The sequence below is a fragment of the Meles meles genome, chromosome 2 (assembly GCF_922984935.1).
Source record: "Meles meles chromosome 2, mMelMel3.1 paternal haplotype, whole genome shotgun sequence".
NCBI lineage: Eukaryota > Metazoa > Chordata > Mammalia > Carnivora > Mustelidae > Meles > Meles meles.
In genome coordinates this window covers 48,979,050-49,001,238 of record NC_060067.1, presented here as the reverse complement: position 1 = coordinate 49,001,238, position 22,189 = coordinate 48,979,050, and the positions used below count along the sequence as shown (strand labels likewise).

Here is a 22,189-nt window from a genome sequence, read left to right as displayed (position 1 = left end):
CCAAGCCGAAGGCAGTATCCCAACCAACTGAGCCACCCAGGCATCCCTGATGTGTGTATTTTATTTATATACATTACATATATAAATATTATATATTTTATTAATTTTATTTGTATATATTTCTGTAATATATAAATACATACTATATAAAATATACACTATATATTACATATATACATACATATATATTTATATATGATGAATAATTTATGCACATATTTATTACCACTAATAGCATATAATTTGCTATGATGACTTATATTATTACAGTATGTATACATTAACAGTGCTGCAGGGACACCTTTGCAGTGAAATCTTTGCACCTATCCCAAATCATTTTCTTAGGACGGATTCGTAGGAGAACTATCTTTGAGGTAGAGCATCTGCTTACTTCCAAGACTTTTGATGTGTTTTGCCAACTTGCTCTTGGGAAATGTGGAGGTTTTTACTCCTTCCAGAGCTGAATGCCTGAACAGCCTAGCACATTCTATCCATGTCCATCATAAAACTAGCCATTGTCAACTTTATTCAATTTCATTTAATTTATGTATTCATTTAATAAGTGAAAAGTCATATTTTATTGTTTTAATTTCTTTGGTTATTAGTAGGTCAATCATTTTTTTACATCTTTTTGTTCTGTTTTTTGATATTTTTAAAAGGTTTATAGGTAGCTTAAAGGCTTCCTTTTATCCATCCAGCTCCAGTAAATGATATGAGAAAAAGAATTAGTGTATACTGTATGTTGACATTGACTCTTAGTGCTGTCCTGCAAAATAATTTATCTGTGTTGCAGTCTTTAAAACCTTGCTCAATGTTTGTTCATGTCTTTGGTTAACACCTGTATCATTTTAGTGTATTAAGATTAGGTCAATCTCCATTATAAACACAAAATACTAATAGTCTTACCAAAGTCATCTCTTCTGCTTACACAGTTTGTGTCTTGGGAGATCAAAGAACTGTGATAATATTATTTTAATGAATCATTTTGCTACCCCACCTGTTATTCCATCAAATGGTTGTTCGTGCTTATATCACAAAATTATTCCTTGTGTATCTGAAATTCCAATTGAACTGGGAGTTCTGATTGCTTTGGTTTCTCCAAATCCAGCAGCCCTGCGTGAGGAGGGTCCGGAGTTTGAGATCTGGAGTGGGCAGGTCTGTAGGGGCTGAAAGGACCAGAAGCTGCCTCAGGCAGAACTTGGGAGCCGAGGGTCCCAAATCCTTTTCTTCCCGCACCCACCTGAAGGCCAGTTACAGTCCCAGCTCTCCCTGTGTTGGGGACTCAGGCAGGGGTAGTTGGGGACTCAGTGGCAGAGGTACTTCTGGGCCCCTGAGGCTGAGCTGGCACATTCCATCCACAGAGAGATTCTATCTGACATGGCACAAAGAGTCTGGGAGGCAGACAATCTTGACTTCAAATCCCATTCCTTCTTTTAACTGGCTTTGTGATTTGCGGCAAGTTGCTTAAAAGCTCTTAGAATCTCTGTTTGCAGGGAGAAGGAGGGCCAGGAGGGAAGCGGAGAGAGCAGAAATATTGATGACCGGCGGAACCATTGCATCAGGCCTGAAGTTCAACTCCAGACTCTTGTTCAATGATTTCCTGTAACAGGACAAAATAAACCCAGACTCAAAGGTCATCATAAGGTTTGCATGAGATGATGTTAGAAAAGGACTTAGTAGAATCTTCGGCATCTTGCAAGCAGCCAAGAAAAGAGTCTGAGCCTCAAGGCGGCAGGGGTTCATGGAGGCTGGGTGGTTACTCTTGGGGTCCACCTGAGAGTCCCTGGAACGAGGGACAGCAATAACAAAGCGTGGTGAGACCACAGCCCCAGAGCCTGGGAATTCTAGTGTTTGGTGGCACAAGGTTTAGAACCCTTCGAAGGGAAGTTATTTCTGCTTTTTCTATATGTGTTTTCCTTTGGGAATGAGATGAGTTCGGGTGTGGAATGCAGTTAGGAAGCCAGCAGCCTTGGTGGGTGCCAGGTGGGGCCCAGCTCCACACAAAGCCAGCCGACTCCCCTGGTTTCCCAGTAACGCGAGGAGAAGCACGAGTTGCCTGGGACATCTCTGTGCTTTATTGCAGGGGCCAACAAAACCCTTGACCAACGTTCTATAGATTTACCAGAGCCTCAACAACTTCCTCATGATTCAAGATCTTATTGAAAAAGCTAAAGAGTTACCTATTTGTAAATACTTTCAAGGGCAGGTGTACCCGGCCCAGCCCCACCCTTCCCTCTGTCCCCAAGGGTTCCAGCCAACAGCTCAAGGGCCTTCCAAGTTCCTCAAGAAGGGGCTAGCTAATAGTTAAGTGGGGCATGAAGTTAAGGGGCCAGGGGAATAATGAGGACTTCTGGCTGCGCAGGGTCAGGTCATTAGCAGGACAAGCTAATGTCTCCCCCTCCGGATCCTGACCCAAGGGGTTATCAGGCACCCTGACGGGTGTGGTCCAGGAGAAGCTCCCTCCAGCTCCCCTCGAGATGAGGGTGTGAAAAACATACCCTTTGCCTTTTCCTTGAGGGTATGGCCTTGACCCCGGAAAGGGTCATGTGAGCTGAAAACGATAGGCGGGTTTCAGGGAGTGGGATACATCCCAGCCAACTTCTTTCTGGACTGCTGAATAGGTGGAGGTGGGCATTTGTAGAAAAGAGCAGGGGAGGCAGCTGCCAGAAACCGGCACGGTTTGAAATATAAAGCAGTATTTTTCAATGTTGGGGCATCTGTGTTCTACCTTAGTGATTTTTTTGCTGACTCCTTGTCATGTCTGGGCTGTTGTTTACTTAATCTTTCTTAAAATTGACTCTTATTTCTACTTAAATATTACCCCAATCCTCAATTTAAGCAATGATATCATGAAATTAGGGGCAAAGTGTATGGTTTCTTTCTAATATATGTTTATTTTTATAAATGCACACTATGAACTTTAAAGAAGTGTATCTGTGACCTTTAAGACCAGCCCATGCAATCACAGCTAAGATTCATTGACTGTTGTGGGCCAGGAACTGTGCTAGTCCGTTCATGGGTATGAGTTTGTTTACCCGTCACAGCGAGGTAGGGAGGAGGAGGAGAAGAAGGGCACTGGTGATTTCTATTGCCCTGTGAGGCTTAGCTGGCTGACACAGGCAAAGAGCTTAGAACTGTGTCTGCTGGGGAGAAGGCATCTGTGAGTGTTTGCTAATAGTATTGTCATTCTGTCCATTTTACAGATGGGGAAGTGAAGGCAGGTGTAGGGATGTTAGCTTCAGCAGCAGGACCTGAGCTGCTGGAAGGCTAAGACAGGACTCACACCCAGACACTGAGTCTGGAGCCTGGCCTCGGATCCACCATGTTGTCCTCCCTTCCGTGTTTGTGGAAGGACCACTGAGGGACTGGGCCCCAGCACACGTCGGATGGGTGCTGACTATCACCTGGATGCGAAGGGGTGGGATCTGGTGCCCACTTCCCTGGCCAGGGAGACAAAGGCGAGGTGTTTGTGGGAGGAGCCTGGTACTGTTCAGAGATGCTGGGACCACGCCTGCGAAGCTGGCCCTTAGTGGCCGGCCAGGGACAGCCAGGGAGAAGCCTGCGTAGAGCTGAGAATAAATCTTTGTCCATTCGGGACACAGTATCTACAGAACCCATTTCCCTGCACTATTCCGGTAGCTCAGAACCAAATGCTCCTCCAGCTTTGAGCAAAGACATCGACAAAGAGTGGGTTGCCTACATATTCCGTGTGCCTAACCCTGAAGGAGGTGGGATGGGCTTTTTGAAGCCATCCTGTTCCAGAAGTGTACCAGGCCAGACTTTCTGAAGGAAGTTGCCAACGTCATATTTGATCTTCTGGAGAATAACCTTTTTGGGGTCCCCCCAGAGGCCTTCATTTACATATGAACATGTTGTTTGGCAAATCACGGTCCTGCCTCTTCTTTATAGCAGACTCTACGGGACCTCAACCCGACGTTGGAGCCCAGTGTCAGAGATTCTAGGGACCCCAATGTGACTTCCTGTGGGCATCCCATAGTCAGAATTGGAGCTTTTCATTAATTTAGATTCCCAGATAGCACCTAAATTATGTACTTCTATGCGACGAGCATTTTTCAGATATTCAGAAAACATTCTTGCTGTCAGAAACCTTGGTCTCTCTCCTGTCTTCCAGAGAAGAGTATTCATCAGGAAACTTCATTTAGAACATGTTTCTAATGCAGATTCATCCCAACACACTGAACTAGTTTTATCGTGGACTGGCTCCAGGAGGAGCTGTGGCCTGGGTGTCTGCCCTCAGAGTGTCTGCCCTCCTCACCCCATCTCCTTTCTAGAATCTTACTGCACACTGTTGCCCTGTGGCTGGTCCCTACTGCCTGTGTCTCCCTCAATGACTAATGAGAGTAGCCTACTCTACACCAGGGACCTTACGTAAACTGTTCTAGTTCTTACCAGAGACCCTACAGCGAGGGGACTGCCACCCCCATTTTACAGATAAGGACGTGAGGCCCACCATCAGCTGGCGGATAGGCTGAGCTCAGGTCTGAATGTGTCCAGCCCCGTGGTTCTGCCTTTCAGGATAAGTCCACTGAGGGTGACTTGTGAAAGTGTGAGGAGTGCTCTGACTTCCGCTCCTACTCACCGGCTAACCCGCCGCACAGTCTTGGGTCAGTTTCTGCCTTGTTCTGAACCTCAGTGTCTTAGTGTGTTTGGACTCAAACAATACCATCGACTGGGTGGGTGGACAACAAACATTTATTTCTCCCAGTTCGGGAGGCTGGAAGTCTGAGATCAGGGTGCTAGCTTGGTCAAGTCCTTGGTGAAGACCCTCAGCTTGTTTATAGACATCTGTCTCTATTGTATCCTCATATGAGAAGAAAAATCATCTCTCTTGTGTCTTTCCTTTTTTTTTTTTTTTTTTTTTTTTTTTAGAGAGAGAGTGCATGTGTGTGCAGAGGCAGAGGGAGAGGGAGAGAGAGAATCTCAAGCACGGTCTATACTCAGCTCCCGGGGGTCAATCCTATCACCCTGAGTGATATCATGAGATCACGACCTGAGCTGAAACCAAGAGTCAGAGGCTTAACAGACTGTGCCACCCAGGTGCCCCTCTTGTGTCTCTTCGTATAAGGGATTTTAAGACCCATTCATGGGACTGATCCTATCCATGAGGTTCCATTGGCATGACATAGTCACTTCCCAAAGGCCCCAACTCCTAACGCCATCACCTTGGGGGTTAGGATTTAGCCCATGAATTTGTGGGAGGAACACAAACTTTCCACCGAGAACATTCAGTTTGCCTACTTATGAAACGAAGGTTTCAAATGGCGATCCCGAAAGTCCTCTAGGTCTGAAATGTAGTGGTTCCCCTGAAGGGGTAGAGACTCTGCTCGTTCACTTCCAGTGCCAAGTGTGCTGCCTGGTCCTGGCAAAGACATGGCAAATGTTTCCCAAACACGTATAAGAATAAAACGCAAGATGCTTTCTTCCCCTGTAAGCGCATACAGCCCCCCTCAAGGTTTCCGGACCACAGATCCTCATTTTTGTGTCCGATTCAAACATGTGACCGATGGTGATGGGGAGGGGCTGGCCCAGGGTGGGTGGTGGGACGAAGTTGGCAGCACGTGGTGCCTGGGAGACAGACTTCCTATCTCTCTCTCTGCCCTGGAGGTTCTGGTCCACCTGCCCCCAGATCCCATGTCCCCCTGGGAACTTGAGAACAGAAGGAGATGCTCTCTGGCTCTGGAAAACTTGGAAGCCTTGTGTGCTGCTGGCAAGCATGTGACATGTTCCAACTGTTCTGAAGGATGGTATGGAGGTTCCTCAAGAAATGAAAATTAGAACTACCATATGATCTGGTAAGTCCCTTTCTGGGAATATAGCCAAAGATGCTGAAAGCAACATTCAGAGATATTTGTACTCCTACATTCATCATGGCATTATTCACAATAACCAAAAGATGGGAGCAGCCCCTGGGTCCATTAACAGATAAATGAGCCCCAAAATTGGCATATGTATGTATACACACACACACACACACACACACACACACACAAACACACACATATGTATATATATGGGTTTGGGGTTTGTGTGTGTATGTGTGTGTGTGTTTGGTATGTATTTTGAAATATTACTTAGCCTTAAAAAGGAAGGAAAGTCTGACACATGCTACAACATGGATGAATCTTGGGGACATTATATGATGTGAAATAAGCCAGTCAAAGAAGGACTGTGATTCCACTTATCTAAGGTTCTGAGAAGAGTCAAAGTCATAGAGACAGGAAGTAGAGTGGTGGTGGCCAGAGGCAGGAGGGGAGGGGAGAATGTGAGGTTGTCATATAAAAGGTACAGTGTTTCAGTTTTACAAGATGAAAAGAATGACAGGGATGGATAGTGGCACAACATTTTGAATGTGTTTAATACCATCAGACTCTACACTTAAAAATGGTTACAATGGTAAATTTTATGTTCTGTGTGTTTTACCCCAGTAAATTAAATAATGTCTAAGAGGGAGGACTGGGTTTGTCCTTTGAACTTGGTTCATCTGTTAGAAAAGACTATTCCAGAATCTTGAGATCTGGAATCTCAAGATTCTGGAATAGGCAGGGCCATATGGTGCCATATGGTGCAAAGGGGTCCCCTTGTTCTACCACTTTCTGACCAGTAGCCTTGGTGCATCAAGCTCTGTCCAACCGGGGCTCTCATCCATTGGGTCAGACTATTCTTTCATCTTCTTTATTTCACAAAGATGGCCCCAGGAGTTAGAGAGGGGCTTCCTTATCCTCGTCTTCCTTCTCGCAGCCAAAGAACATGGCCCCTGTTTCAAACTTCCGCCCCCAGTACCTCCCTTACTCTCTGGGGTGATGACAGGGGCATCCTTGCCTTCCTCTTAAGACTTAGTGGGTTACTGCCACCACGGGGACGGGGCTCTGACCCCTTCACTGTGGGTCATGGGGCCCACCCTGTACAACTTTCTTTTACCTCATTCAGATGTCAAGGAGGAGGGTCTCTTTATTCTTTCAAAGAAACAAATAAATCAAGGCAGAATGATTTCTGAACAAAGAGGAACGCCTACCATGGAATGTGCTGGCAGCTCTTGTTCTTTCCCTTTGCTACAGAATGTGGCCTCTCCCTTCTAGAGGCACATCGAGACCTCGACACACCTTGCTCGGGAACAAAAGACAGCAGTAGTCTTGGGCATTTCCCCACACGTGCTCCCCTGAAGAAGGCAGTATCACTGTGGGTGCAGTCATGGGAATCCACAGCCAGTAGGAGAGTTTTCTGAGAGCTGCCCACAACCCCCCCACCCCGGGGCAAGTTCCTTAACCTCTGCAGTTGAGAGAACTGTTTCCGTCTATATTTGAGGATAATAATATTTACCTTCTGTGGCTCTTGTAATGGACAGAGGTAACATATATAAAATGTTGGGTAGATAGTAGGTATTTAATATTAATAATAAGGCTCATAATAGCACAGCAGCTATGACCGACTAATGGGCTATTCCGTACCATGTGCCATGCTAAGCACACTCCATGCATGGCCTCATTTAACACAGCGATCCCATTCTATAAGCACTGTAAAATAGTTCCATTTGACAGGTGTGAACACTGAGTCTTGACCCAGTAGAATGGTCCAAATCTGGAACACTGACAACACCAAATGCTGATGAGGCTATGGAGCAGCAGGAACCCTCACTTATTGCCAGTGGAAATGCAAAATGATGCAGCCTCTTGGGATGGCAATTTGGCCGTTTTTTTTTTTAATATTTTATTTATTTATTTAAAGGTTTTATTTATTTATTTGACAGACAGAGATCACAAGTAGGCAGAGAGGCAGGCAGAGAGGGGGAAGCAGGCTCCCTGCTGAGCTGAGCAGAGAGCCCAATGTGGGGCTTGATTCCAGAACTCTGAGATCATGACCTGAGCCAAAGGTAGAAGCTTAACCCACTGAGCCACCCAAGCGCCACTATTTGGCCGTTTCTTATAAAACTAAGCATACTCTGACCATTCCATCCAGCAGTTGTGATCCTTAGTACTTACTCAAATGGGTTGAAAACTTATGTCCACTCAAAAACTTGCCTATGGATGTTTATAGTAGCTCTATTCATAATTGTCAAAACTTGAAAGCAACCAAGACTCCCTTCAGTAAGTGAATGGATCAATAAGCTGTGGTATGTCCAGACAGTGGATATTATGCAGTGGTAAAAAGAAATGAGCTGTCAAGCCATGGGAAGACGTGGAAGAAATTTAAGGGCATAGTACTAAGTGAAAGAAGTTCATCTGAAAAGGCTACATACTGTATTTTTCCAACCATATGACATTCTGGAAAAGGCAGAGCTATGGACATAGCAAAAAGATCTGTGTTTGCCAGGAATGGGATGGAGGGGTAAAGGGGGAGACGAACAGGTCAAGCACAGAAAGTTTTTGGAACACTCAAACTTTTCTGATGAATACCTGTCATTATGCATTAGTCAAAACCCATGAAACCTACTAACACTAAAAATGAATCCTAGGATAAACCATGGACTTGGGGTGATTATGATGTGTCAGAGTAGGTTCATCCTTGGTAAAAAGTGTACCCCTCTGGTGGGTGATGCTGATAATGGGGAGGCTATGTGTGTGTGGGCGTGGAGAGTTTATGGGAAATCTTCATGTCTTCCCCTCCAATTTTGTTGTAAAACTAAACCCGCTCTTAAAAAAATAGTCTTAAAAACAAAAACAAACAAAAAACCCCACCCGAGTCTTAAAAATATGTTTCTACTTAAGCCACACAGAGAGAAAGTAGGAAGGTTTCAAATCAAGGGCCGGCTGCCTGACTCTGGAACCAAGTCCCTAGACTCTTAACTACCTGGCTTCATGCCCTTTCAAACAAGTGAATGCACACACGTATTCTTCTCCAGGGACGTTGTACAGAGGAACTGGGCATAGACTAGAGACCTCGGTTCATTCTGGGAACTTAGGGAGGTCACTTTCCTCTCTGGGTCTTAGGCTTTCTCTCTGTAGGATGCCAAGAATTCTCCCCACACCCTGCTAAGCTAGGAACAGATTCAAATTGCTCCTGTCACTTCATCTCTTCTGGGAAGCGCCCTTTGGCACCCTTTGGGACTGTCCATGGCAACAGCATCAAGTGGCATGTATTGTGGATCTGGAGGGCCCTGGCCGGCTCTGGGCCGCGGGGTAGGAAGAGGACGAGCCCTGGCTTTGAAGAGAGACTAATGCAGGCACAGGTACTGGATTTGAACCTGCGGAACACCTGCGTGACATTGGGCCAGCCTCTTAACCTGTGTTCACCTTGTGAAACAAGCTCCGTGCCCACCTTACCAGGTTGTGAGGGCCCATGAGGTTGTTCTATAGCAGCACTTCAAGACTATAAAATATTGTAGAGGTATAAGCTGTTCTGAGTTGTGTACGTGCTCTTTTGTGTGTGATGAAGAAACATCAGCCAGGTTCGCCCTGATGCAGTTTGGAGAACCACATAGGAACTTTCAAGTCCCTTTCGGCTCTGATTTGATCCTCCAGGGCCTTTGCATGGCTGCCTGAATACTCTTTCCCCATTAGTATCGCTTGCCCTCTCACTTCATTCAGGTTCTGCTCAACGCTTCCCTTAGCAGAGCAATCTTCTCTGACTTCTGTATTTAATATACACTCCTCTCCACCCCATGCCCGCCCATCCCATCCATTCTGAATTTATTTTCCTTCAAAGCATGTAGCTCCACCTAACCTAGTATATGTAACTTATTACTCTGATCCTGCCCCCAGCAGGGCCTGCTGCTTCTCCCTGGTGCCTGACATGGAGTTATTTCTCAGGAAGTATTTATTGAATGGATTGAAGAGACAAAGAAGCTGATTTAATCCTTCAGAGGCATCAGAGTGGACAGGCAGGGCCAGTTTTTTGGATCTGGTGGTGTTGCTTAGAAGCCCTTTCCTTGGAGTCCCTGTGCCTAGGGTTCTGGAAGGAGAAGGAAGCACTGCCTTTGGACAACCACAGCTTCTTCTAGAATGGTGTTGACTCTGCTTTGGTTCAGAATGGCCCTAAGACATCTCTGATCTCTGACCATGCATCAGGCTGTTCTAGTTAACTTCCCACTCAGTTGTCAGTCTTTTCGTCTCCTCCATGACCCTTCCCATATCTACAGTATTTATTCTAGGTTCCCAGGAGGGAACCTAGAACGGTGCTAAACGTTATGGACGATTTAAGAAATGTAAAGTGTTTCTTCATCCTTGAGGATGCTGGAGGCAGAAGAGCCTCAATGGTTAAGGTTGAGGGAGTGTTTAGTGATGATAGAAAGTCTGGGTGTCAACCCTACATTTACTACTTAGTAGTTGTGAAACTTGCACAAGTCACCTAAACTCCCTATACCTCAGTTTCTTAACTGGGAAGAGGGGCACCTGGGTCGCTCAGTTGGTTAAGCATTGTCTTTGGCTCAGGTTATGATCCCAAGGACCTGGGATCGAGTCCTGCATCTGGCTACCTACTCAGTGGGGAGCCTGTTTTTCCCTCTGCCTGCCACTTCCCCTGCTCTTGCGCGCATGCTCTCTCTCTCTCTGTCTCAGGCAAATAAATAAAATATTTTAATTTTTTTTTTAAAGTGGGAAGAATAATAGTAATTCCTTTCTAGGGTAACATGAGTTCATGAAGGTTAAGCCGGGCACATGGTTGCCACTTGATAAGCTTTAGCTGTTTTGTTAGACTGTATTGGGAAGGTGAAGTAACGATATGCGGATTGGTGACTCAGTGCGGTATTTATACAACACATCTGCCCCATACGCCTGGAAAGTATGGAAAGAGCATTGCTTTGGGGTCACCCGACCTGAGGAGGAATGCCCACTTGTCACCAGCAAGCTGTGAGACCTTGAACAAGCCAGCAGACCTCCTGGAACTCCAGGTTCCTCTTTCATAAAACACAGATCTGAATTTTTCCTTAATAGACTATTCGAGAAGATTTATTGAGAGGCCCATTCTTTGCCCCATCAGTACCTATGGCCGTTCAGAAATCCCAGTGCAACAGCAAAGCCTGTCCTCATTGAGTGGGAATTGGTTATACTTCCCTTGGAGACCCAGGGAGACTCCATGCAGCAACAGAGCTTAGAATTCTAATTAAAAACAAACAAACAGGGGTGCCTGGGTGGCTCAGTGGGTTAAAGCCTCTACCTTCAGCTCAGGTCATGATTCCAGGGTCCTGGGATTGAGCCCCACATCGGGCTCTCTGCTCCGCGGGGAGCCTGCTTCCTCCTCTCTCTCTGCCTGCCTCTCTGCCTAGTTGTGATTTCTCTCTGTCAAATAAATAAAATATAAACAAACAAACAAACAAAAAACCCCAAGAAAGGAAGAAAACATTCTCTATCAAAAGAGGGAAAAAGGTGGAGGACAATGGTTTATTTAGGGAATGTATTAACCTCTGTGTTGCAAAGATCTTCACCGGATAAGCCAATGCATAGAATTTTAAAAACCCAGTCACAGTGAGAGACCAGAGGGCTGGGTAGCTCAGTGCAGGAACTCTTCCACCACCACCTGAAATGTCACTCCCCCTCTCCTTAAAGGTTTTTAGGGTGGCCAATTTACTGTCACATGAGGTTTTGCTTTAGATCAGTTCAGGTCTCTAATTGGTCCCAAACTCTTCCTCCTTTTCAACTTTGACCAGTCCCTGGCAAAGCACATTTTCTCATTTCTTCTCCCTGAGACTTGGCAGGAACTGAATTTTAATGGTCATCTACTGAGTAGATTACTTTACGATATTTAAAATAGACCAGTATTCAGACAAATCAATACTAGTAACAGTTTAAATTAAAAAAAAAAAAATTCACAGAGCACCCACTTGTGGTGGTTTAATAGCAGTCTGCAAGGCAGGATGGGGCACCAGTGGCTGACCCTGGATGTGAGAACAGGAAAAATGCATTTGTCAGTTACAGTGGATTTCGTGGTATTGCATCTCACGTCCAGTTCCTTTCATTAACATCACTGAGCATCCACCAGGCTGTGGGAGGTGGTAAATCCAGCATAAGGTGGCTTTCTCTTTCTGTTGCTATTATCACTATTTCAAGCCTCGTTCATAAGATGTGAGTATAATATAACATGATCGATACTTCTAACAAAGTCTTGAAGCTGCAGGGGGCAACCTACACTGGAGCTGGACAGGCTCGAGGCAGGGCTGGGACTAGGGCGTGGAGAGGGAAGTGCCTGGACACAGATCCCATGGAGGTACTCGGTGACCCACCCATCACGGAGTCCCAGTGCAGCCATCCTGCTTCTTCCGGGTTCGGTAGTGAGTGATTCGGTGCCTACAAATGAGGTATGTGGTCTTGCAAGTCACTGCCTGGGAAGGCTTCACTTTGAAACAATGCTTCCATTGTTCACAGGGAGGGACTCTTCCTTGAGAATGATCTTCAGAGCCTGCAGTGTGTTTTGGATGCCATCATACCCTTGAACATGGCAAAGCTTAATCTTTTGAAGGTGGATTGGATGTTTGGACATAGACAGAAACCATTTGTGGTCAAATCCAGAGACCGATACAGAGTAGACAAGTCATGGAATGCTATTTGGGGGTCAAAGTAGATTTTTGGAATGTCTTGTAAATGGCCTTGAAGGTAATTTTTAGTCAGGAGTTCCAGAATGTGATTAAGCTCTTGAAACCTGTTCCAAATTGAAATGTATCTTGGAAGGTAACCACTCTGAAGCCAACACTCATTCTCTTAGGAAAGTTTTGGAGTGTTTATCCTAAAAGTCACCCCCAGTACATTCTGGTCAAATGTTGTGTTATTAAGTGATAGTAAATAGAAACCATTTAACTTATCACTGGACTTTTTTCTTAAAGGTTGGAAGTCTGGAGAGATTACATAAGAACAACATATTACAAACCATAGATGTATTTTCTTTAACATTCATGGAGTAGACCCTCAAGAGAATAGAACGGGTCTGAAGCATCTTAACTTTTAACTTCCCGAACATGTCAGTTTCTCTTTAGGCTCAGTACAGTGTTTAGTGTTGAGGAAATCCAAAGACAAGAGTCCTTCTTGGCAAATCATCTGAGTCAAAGCATTTACTGAAGTACTCAGAAGGGGCTTAGAGATAGAGCAGAGAGGGCCCTTGGAATATTTCCACTGCTGATCTGAAAAATCTTAGTTGGCAGAGAAATGAAGGAGGAACTGGAGAGCTTGCCTTCTAACCAGTAGGACAGTTCCAGGAACTTGGACTCATTGACTGGTCATGCCCCTTGGGCCAAAGGTGGAAAAACAGAACTCGAGTTTCATTCCTCCAGACCACCCTGATTTTGCACGGGACTCTTAATCTATACAGATTTCCACTCACCCTTTTACCAGTCCTGTCCCAGAGCTCTTATCACTGGTGATAAGAGGGTGGCCTCAGATGTCAATCACTGGAATCCAACGCCAGCTTTGTCAGGCCTAAATCCCGTTGGCCACTTCCCGGTGGCATGGCCTTTAGGTAGAAGTCGCCTCTGGCGGTGTGTCCTCACCATTCCAGTTTCCAGGAAACCATTTGTTTCAATTCTTCAAGAGAACTACAAGCTTCTGAACCCTCTGATTAGTCTGTAAACTGGAGCCTTGGGTACACATTTATACTTTCTGATAATTAATTATTTGATAGCAGAGTATTGCTAATTGTTTTATGGCTTGGCAACTATGTGTGGTGCTTTAGAGTTGGTTCTAAGCCAAAATAAAAAAATCACGTGCCTTCCAGATATTTTGAAAAAAGGAATTATGTTTGAGTAGAGGGAGTGATAGAGGGAAAGTCCAACGGTTTCTGCTTAGAGGGGAAAGAGGAAGAGAACAAATACCCTTTGAGGACCTACTGTGGACTGGGTGCTGTCAACTGACTTTCTACCTTGTTCTTTCTGATCCACTGCTATTAGAAGTTAGGGCTATTAGCTTGGCAGAGACTCGGAGAGGTTAATAGATTTTGCAAAAAGTCGCAGAGCCAGTGAGCAGCAGAGCCGCAGTTTCAGCCCAGAGTCCAGCTGGGCCTGGGGAGTATGGAGAGGTGGGGAGAGGAAGACCTGTCAGTGGTGAAGATGGGCAGAAAGGAAAGGAGGAACTTGGGCGGAGGTAAGTGAGTCGTGGGAGTTATGATACTTTGAGAAAGGAGCCAAGGGAAGAGGTGGAAAATGAAGACCTAGGAAGGCAGAACGAAATCCCCTGCACTCATGATTTCATTCAACAAATATTTGCAATTTAAGCCATGCCATCTGTTGAGAGGCTCCGCTGCGCAAGGTAAAGGGGTGAGGGGAGCAGAAGTAAAGAGCTGTCTAATGTACGGGTCAGCATGAAAACCCACGTACCAGGTGTGTGCATGGGACCCCCCGTGGTGTTAACAGAGGGCTACAGAGAGGAAGTTAAATAGATGTAGCGCTTGACCTTTGACCCTTGACCTCTAGTAGCAGATTAGCAGAATTCTACCTCAGCTGCTTACCTCTTACCTGGGTGATGGAAGTCTGGTTACTTTACCTCGCTGGGCCTCAGTTTCCTCACCCATAAAAGGGGATAATAAAAATAGTACCCAGCTGGCACACGGGAACACTTATTTTGGGGCTTGAGTGGAATTCTGTGGCGTGGAGCGAAGGGTCGCTCCCTGGCCATCTTCTCCGCCCTGACCTGCAGTAGGAACTTAGGACTTTATAGAATAAAGTTCAGCCCACTTCACTCAAAACATCCAGGTGGAAAAGAAGGGTGTGTGCATGTGCCTGTGTGTGCATGTGCACACCTGTGTGTCCGTGTGCTGGTTCTCTCTGCAGCAGAGCAGAATACCACACACACACGCCTGGACATGTAAAATCCAGATCTTGTGTCTCCCCATTCTGGGCTGGTGGGATGTTGGAACCAATCCCCAGACATAGCCCCAGGAGGCATTCTGTGGTGGAAGGGAGACCCTTCGGAAAATGTGCCACTGTCCCTCTTCTGAGCGACTCTTAGGGTCCCTAACCCCTCAAGGAAGGCAGGCCCTGGCGTGTTCTCTCCTGAGCCGACAGCAGGTATGTTGGAGTTTATGGCCACAGCCCGTGTTCTCTGCCACAGGCCTGTTTGACTGGGACCCTGTGAGTGGGGCTGCCTTGGTGTTTGCTCTGCTTTTCTGATAGAAAGGTACTTGGGCACAGGTTGGAAATTTAGACCAGCTTTGAGGTGGACCCAGACTGAATTCCAGGCTTCACCAAGAATCAGGACTCTAAGGGTGAGAAGGAGCTGGGAGTGTGTCTGGTCCTGTCTCCCATTGAGGCATCCCTTGGAGGGACCCTGCAGTATGTTTTACCTTAATCTGATTGCTTAAGGGACTCTGGTTTAGCTTGGCCTTTGCAAGTGTGGCTTCCTTTGCCCTGAACAACCTTCTGCCTCTGCTTTGAGTAACCCCAAGCTTTCTCTCAAGTGTTGGCTTAGACACCACTTTCTCCAGGAAGTCCTGCATGATTTCCTCAAGATAGCAAGTTGCTTCACCTGATCTGTGGTTCCCTCTACCCACAATTATCCTCTGTTGGGCCATACAACATCATTTGTTTAATTGTCTGTTTCTCCTTCCAGATTGTATCCCTGGAGGACAGAGACCGAGTCTATCTTATTCACTCCTGTGGCCCTAGTGTTTAGAGAGGTGGGCTCATTGTAGGTGCTCAGTGAATGTTTGTTGAAACAAATGAGGACCTGGGGCAGGTTGATCCTCTGGGCTTGAAGCAATAGAGGTGGCCTAGAATAGTGCAGAATCTTGGGGAGAAGACAGAAAAGGAGAGGGCCCCTGAGCACCCTGCTTCTACCCCCTTTCCCTGGTATTTGTTTTTTAAGCAGACAGAAGTTCCAGAGCAATAAGCTATTTAAATGGTTTCCTATTTAGTGTTCCCAAGCCTCGGCCATTGTGGATTGGCCTTATCATGGTTTGATTTGAGCCCATTTGTCTACAAAGAACAAAGATTCCTTGGAGTCTCCTACACCTACCTACCTTACCCTCAAATACTACCAAAAAAAAAGAACTGGTCTCAGATCTATATGTGTAGTCACATTGGAGATAGAATCTCCTGGACAGTTCAGAACTGGAGCTTCTCTGGAGTCCAGGGTCCCTAAGAACAGATCTGTCAGACATCTCTATATCCAAGATGGCACCAGGGACTTCTCACATCCAAAAATTCATGGCTCTTTGCTTTTGAGTTGCACCATCAATGTGAGGGGGGTTCTCCCTGTGTGCCCACTCCTCTCTATCTCCTTGCATCTGATCAGGGGTGTGCTTTCCCAAGAGAGACAGGCACGGGTCCAGAACATCATGTCATGCCGAGCATAGACATGGGCGTCAGGTCAGCTAATAGACAGACTGTCCCCAGGGGTAAGATCCATTCTGGGTCCAGTGAGTTGTCATTTGGTGAGGGGGAACGCAGAAGGAAGCAGGCACAAAATGTGGTCCCCCATATCAGCAGGAGCTGGAGGTGGATGGGCCCAGGAATCATACCTAGCATCATCTGTTAGACCAAACTTCTCCTCATCTCCCCACTCAGGGTTCCTTTCTGAAGCCAAAGCTACAATACACATTTTACCAACATAGTCCTCAGTCCTACATCATAAACATCAGAATGTAGTATTTATTGCCTTCCTATAGGTTGGGTGTCAAGATGAAAAAGAAATAATTCTAAATATCACACAAGGGCTTCAGAGATAAATGAGGTAATTTATATGAAATAGTTTGGGCTCCCAGGGAAAGAACGTGTGACATAAATTTAGGCTTTTCACTGGATGGCCCTCATGCCAATAACTCACCCCAGTTCATGAAAAGCTCATTTGTCCATACAGACTATGTGGGCTGCTCTCTGAGTCCAGAATGTAATATTCTGGCCGGGTGTGGACTTGGTCGAACCACAGTGTATTAACCTGTCTTCAGTCTTTTTCCTCATGGGGCAGGACATAAATAAATGACAGGTGCTTGCGTTTGGGATCTGTAATACAAGGGCCTGTCTGAATGATGCCTGAAGATCATACCATCAGACTCACAGTGGCTACAAACTCAACTTTAGATGCCATGGTTCTGTTTCTCTTGTGAAGCCAAGTAACTGATGTGAGTTTCCTGAAGCAATGTGAAAATGCCCGTTGTCATCACTGAAAGGCCCAGCACTGTGCAAGTGAGTTAAAACTCAGCCCCTCTATATCAGTGATGACTGCTCTCTCATGGGTCCATTTATGGAAAAGGAATGACCACTTACCGAGCACCCCCTTTTTGCCAGGAACTAAAACTTTCACTAAGAGGGTTTCACCCTCATCGCTCCAGGGAGACTGCTCTGGTAGAGGCCAGCTGTGACCAATGCATTCTTTTTTTTTTTTTAAGATTTTATTTATTTATTTGACAGAGAGATCACAAGCAGACAGAGAGGCAGGCAGAGAGAGAGAGAGAGAGAGGGAAGCAGGCTCTCTGCTCAGCAGGGACTCGATCCCAGGACCCTGAGATCATGACCTGAGCCGAAGGCAGCAGCTTAACCCACTGAGCCACCCAGGCACCCTGACCAATGCAATCTTAACCAATGGCTGATTCACTTCCTTCATGGAATTCCACCTGTCTGCAGCATTTGCTACTATTTCTCGCTCTTTCTTGCAACACTGTCCAATTTATTTTTAAAAGACTTTATTTATTTGAGAGAGAGAGCATGCACAAGCGGGGTGGGATGAGCAGAGGGAGAGGGAGAAGCAGACTCCCCGCTGAGCAGGAAGCCCAATGCCAAGACGATCCCAGGACCTGGCGATCATGACCTGCGCTGAAGGCAGTCACGTAACCAACTGAGCCCCCCAGGTGCCCCTGAAAATTTTTATTATATAGTGTTTTATGGAAAAAGCTTGCTGGCCCCTGGCATAGACTCCAGTGGGGACCCTGGTTTTCCTTTTGCCTCACCACCACACCTTGTGTTCTTTGCTTTCTGTCCTTTGTCCTTGACCTCTAAGCCCTGGAGTCCTTGAACTCTTCTCTGTCTATACTTAGTCCCTGGCTGAGCGTAAGCAAACCTCCGGGCACATATGTGGACCCCGCATCTCCACTTCTTGCCCAATAGACTTCTCAAACTTCAACATACCCAACACTTAGCTGATTTCTACTCTGCAAACCTGCCTCTCCTGCAGTTTCCTTCCTTTCCGTCAGTGGCAACTCTGTGCCTCTAGGTGCTCAGCCCAAGTCCCTAAAACAACCATCATCACTTGCCTGCAGTATTTCAACAGCCTCCGACTGGTCTCTCTGCGCTTGTCCCTTCCTGCTTCTCTTCCTTGCACCAGACATGGGGATCCTTTCTAAACAGAAGCCAAACATATCCTTTCATTGGCTTCCCAGCTGACTCAGGGTAAAATCCACATCTTTTCTGCTCCTTCCGCTCGAACACCTGTCTGACTTGATCTCCTTCTTCACCCCACTTGGCTCACTGCGCTCCAGCTGTGATGCTCTCCTCATTACGGGAATGCAGTGAGCAGGCTCCTGCCTCAGGATCTCTGTTTGGCTGTTCCTCCTCTAGGAACCCTATTCCCCCAGATGTATGCATGATTCACTGCCTCTTGCCTCCTTATCATGAACTTTGCCCGATCCTCCTAAATAAAGGAGCAGTTGTGCCCCCCGCTCCTTCCTGCCCCCCTCCCAGCATCCCCACCTGGTGTACCCTGTTTGTTTCACACTTCTTGTTCATCTTGCCCCCCTTGGTTGTAGGGCAGATCCTCGTCTTGGTCACTGTGTGGCCCTATTGCCTAGAATAGGGCTTCGCTTATGACAGGTACTCAATGATTGTTTAAACATCTTTGACTTCGTACGACTGTGTGAACCCTATTTTACAGCTCAGAGTATTGAGCCTTAGGGAGATTAAGGCCCCTGTACAAGGTCAATCAGGGTAGGGGTAAGGCAGAGCTGGAATTTGTACTTGGAGCTATCTGACCGCAAAGTCAGGGCTTCCCCAGCGAGTATGTGTTTGTCTATGAAGTGGCTCTGAGGATTGTTCTGTGGAAAGACAGTTGTTCCCAAGGCATAAAGGATTCCAGGACCCACTGATAACCCATTGTGAGTCTGTGTCTTATCATATTTATGTTTTGGGTTCTGATCACCCTGAGGGTTTGGGGTATGTATGTGTGAGTCCTTTAAGTTGACCCCAACATAAAGTTTCCATAGTTTACACCATCAGGAAACTTTCCCCCGTTACATTAAGCTATAACATTAGTGTGTTGGTTGGGGGTTTAATAGTCTTTTGTGGATGACCAAATGCCTGGAATTTTAAGGTTTTTTTTCCCCTCTTTTGCCCTTCTCTAATGTAGTTAATGAGCTCTAAACACAAGCTTAAGTGGACCAGACTAGTCTCTAGTTAAAGAAAGCTGTGGTAGATTTGGATTTGAACACTCCTTTTTGTTGGTAGGAAACAAGTGATCATTTATTTCTAAGTTTGAAACCAACCTTCCTTCTTCCATCCCTCCCTCCCTCTCTCCTTCCTTCCTCCATCCTTCCCTCCCTTCCTGCCTTCCTGCCTTCCTTCTTGCTTTCTTTCCTTCCTCCCCCTCTATCCGTCCCTCCTTCCAGGTCTTCTAAACTCTGTTTTCCAGAATTACAGAACCTATGTGATAATGTGAAGTTTCCTTCAGTGTGGCCTGAGCAGAGCCATCTGGGCTCCTGGGGAATGGGAAAGGTGCCTCCGGGGTAAGGGAGCCAGGCGCCCAGGCTATGGGCCTCCCTTGACTGACTCCTGCATCCCCTGCAGAACATTCAGCCAGGCTTCTTTCATTGCTTGCCACTGTCAGCGGGGCAAGTCCCTTCCTTCCTTTCCAGTCACTTGAGTCATCTGTCACCCCTTGTGGTTGTGGTTCATTGACAGCATCTTCTGCCGCTCACACCGTCCCCACTCGGGAGGTCCTTGTGGCAGGGGGAACCCTGAGGGCAGCGACCTAGGAAGGTGCATTGCCACCCTGTCCTTTCATCCCCGTCCCCCGCCCCAGGCCAGTCACAGGCATGCCCGACCCTGGACAAACAGGCTGTCACTGTCAAACTTTGCTCTGGGACTTTGCCTTTAATTCCCCGGCCTTGCCAACTCCACCTTCTCCTGGCCAGGAACGTTTAGTTTGGTTTTTAATCTGATTGCAAAGTGTTTGACTTCTTGAGGGATTTGGAGATCACAGGGGTCATGTGAGAAAGGAGGATGTCAGAGAGAGATTGCACCCCCATCTGACCCCGACTGCGAGCTTCCTGACTGTTTCCCGCATCCTCACCCTCATTGCTCCTCTTCATTTCAGACACAGAAGGGATGATTTGGGGGTGGTTGTTGGGGATCCTGTCCTTAGAGTTTTCAAGACTCTTCCTTCTCTCCCTGTCCTCGCAACATCTCTCCCCTTGACCTTTTGACTAATATCCAGAGGCAATATGGCGGCATGCTTGGCAGCCCACCCAGGTGCAGGTTCAAGTCCCAGCTGGGCCAGACTCGCGCTGGGGGGACTCTGGGCGAGCTGCCCTTCAAATACCACTGTTGGTAGATGGAGACGAGCCATCACAGCACACGCTCCAGAGGGAGTTGAGGACTGAAGGAGAAGCGCCTGCCCATCGCTGAGGCCCCCGTTGCTGCCCGTGTGGTTGATACCCTTGTTTGTGAAACCATTGAACTTTCCTCTAGAAGCTTATGCAGCCTCACAGGATAACAGACTTGAATATTTGAGCAGAATCAAAGCTGGGGTTTGTTGGGAGAAGTACCTAGGCTCAGGCAGTAGATACTTATTTACTATCTATTATTACAAAGCACTTAATGTATCACATGACTATCATTTCATAGTCACATGGCTTCCTTGCCTTCTTCACACCTGGAAACCAGAACCCACAACTGCCTTTTGGTCAATGACTTGGTCTAGAACTCCTCTCCCTCCCTGAGGTGTTAGTTTTGAGCATCCAGAAAGACTAGAAATCGTGGTTCTCTGGGATACGTTATTAGACACATAGTCTGTGCCACTCAACTGGTCTAAGCATGCTCCCACACACATAATTGTGTTTGGTCTTCACCACAAACCCATGAGGTGTTTCTGTGACTGTCCCCATGTAGATATGGGGGCATGAGGCTGAGAGAGGTCAAGGAATCTGCCTGAGGCCACATGGCTTGCAAGGGGCCTGCATTAAGCCCAGACGGATCCAACACCAAAGCCCAGGGTCTTGTTTACTCCATTCCACTGCATCCTATTCATGCCTCTGGAAGGCCCTGGCTCACACCTATGGTATGCTGGGTCACATCCTGCTTTCCTTTTATATCTATGACTGGTACAACACATGCCTGAATGAAGATCATCTTTGCATTTTCACTTTTTCAACACACTTCCCAACAAAGTCCTCTCCTAACTTCCATTCTTGACACTGTCTCTGAAGTTGGTTCAGTTTCCTTTCTGTGTTCGAGGTCATGGTAGCCTTCTGTGAGGAAGAGAGCCAAATCATGGCTTCCAGAAACCACACCTTGGGTGCACAGCTGCCTCTAGCACCCACAGGGGATCCCCATCCACAATCACTGCTGAAAATATGTGTGGGCAGTGTGAGGTAGGGATGCCACATGTAGAAAAGGGGCCAGCAGGTGTTGGCTCCTCAGCTGCTTTGGTATTCCTCAGAGAAGGAATCTCAGAATAATGTGAAATCAATACTTACATTTTACAAATAAGAGAAGGGTAGGAGTCATGGTAGATAGGCTAGAAGGGGTTGCGCCTGACAAGAGGGAGGAGAGAGGAAGAATTACCTACAGGAGAAGATGTGGAGGCAGACCACAAATGCATGACAGGCCAATGCAGCTGAGGAGCCCAGGGCTTGGGAGCCTTGCAGGACCTGAGTGCCTGTCTGGGGCAGGCCAAGTCTTGCACCGCTAGGTGAAGTTGGGCCCTGGCTGGGAAAGGCTTGCTCCTCTGGGGCTGGTGTTCTAGGAGAGAGGGCTCAGCCCTGCTTCTGGGACAGGAGACACAGGAAGAAGTTTGGATGAGCGAATCCATCCTGTCGCCACCCTGCCCTGGGCCTGAACAGAAGGGCTCTATCTTTGGAATCCACACTGGGATGCTTGTTAAATTCAGATTCCTGGGACTTTTCTCTTGAGATTGAGATTTAATACTTGGGGGACCAAGACATCTGCATTTTAATGAGAGCCCCTAGAGGCTCTGAAACAGAGCTCCATAGGACACACTTGGAGAAACATTGACTTAGATGGTTGGGCATAGCTTAGAAAAACCTGCTTCTGGCCACCAGGGTCCCCTTTGGTCGGCTGGCCATCAGCTACTACTGCTTGTGGTTGTAC

At 46.7% G+C, this 22,189-nt stretch overlaps 1 protein-coding gene across 1 annotated transcript in view; it reads left to right on the top strand.

Moving 5' to 3' along the window:
- Positions 1-18,936: 18,936 nt before the first annotated feature.
- Positions 18,937-22,189, top strand: part of SLC34A2 (solute carrier family 34 member 2) — an 80,231-nt gene continuing 76,978 nt past the window's right edge. Inside the window, exon 1 of the mRNA XM_045998050.1 lies at positions 18,937-18,957. The gene's annotated coding sequence lies outside the window, so the exon portion shown is untranslated. The remainder of the gene's footprint in view (positions 18,958-22,189) is intronic.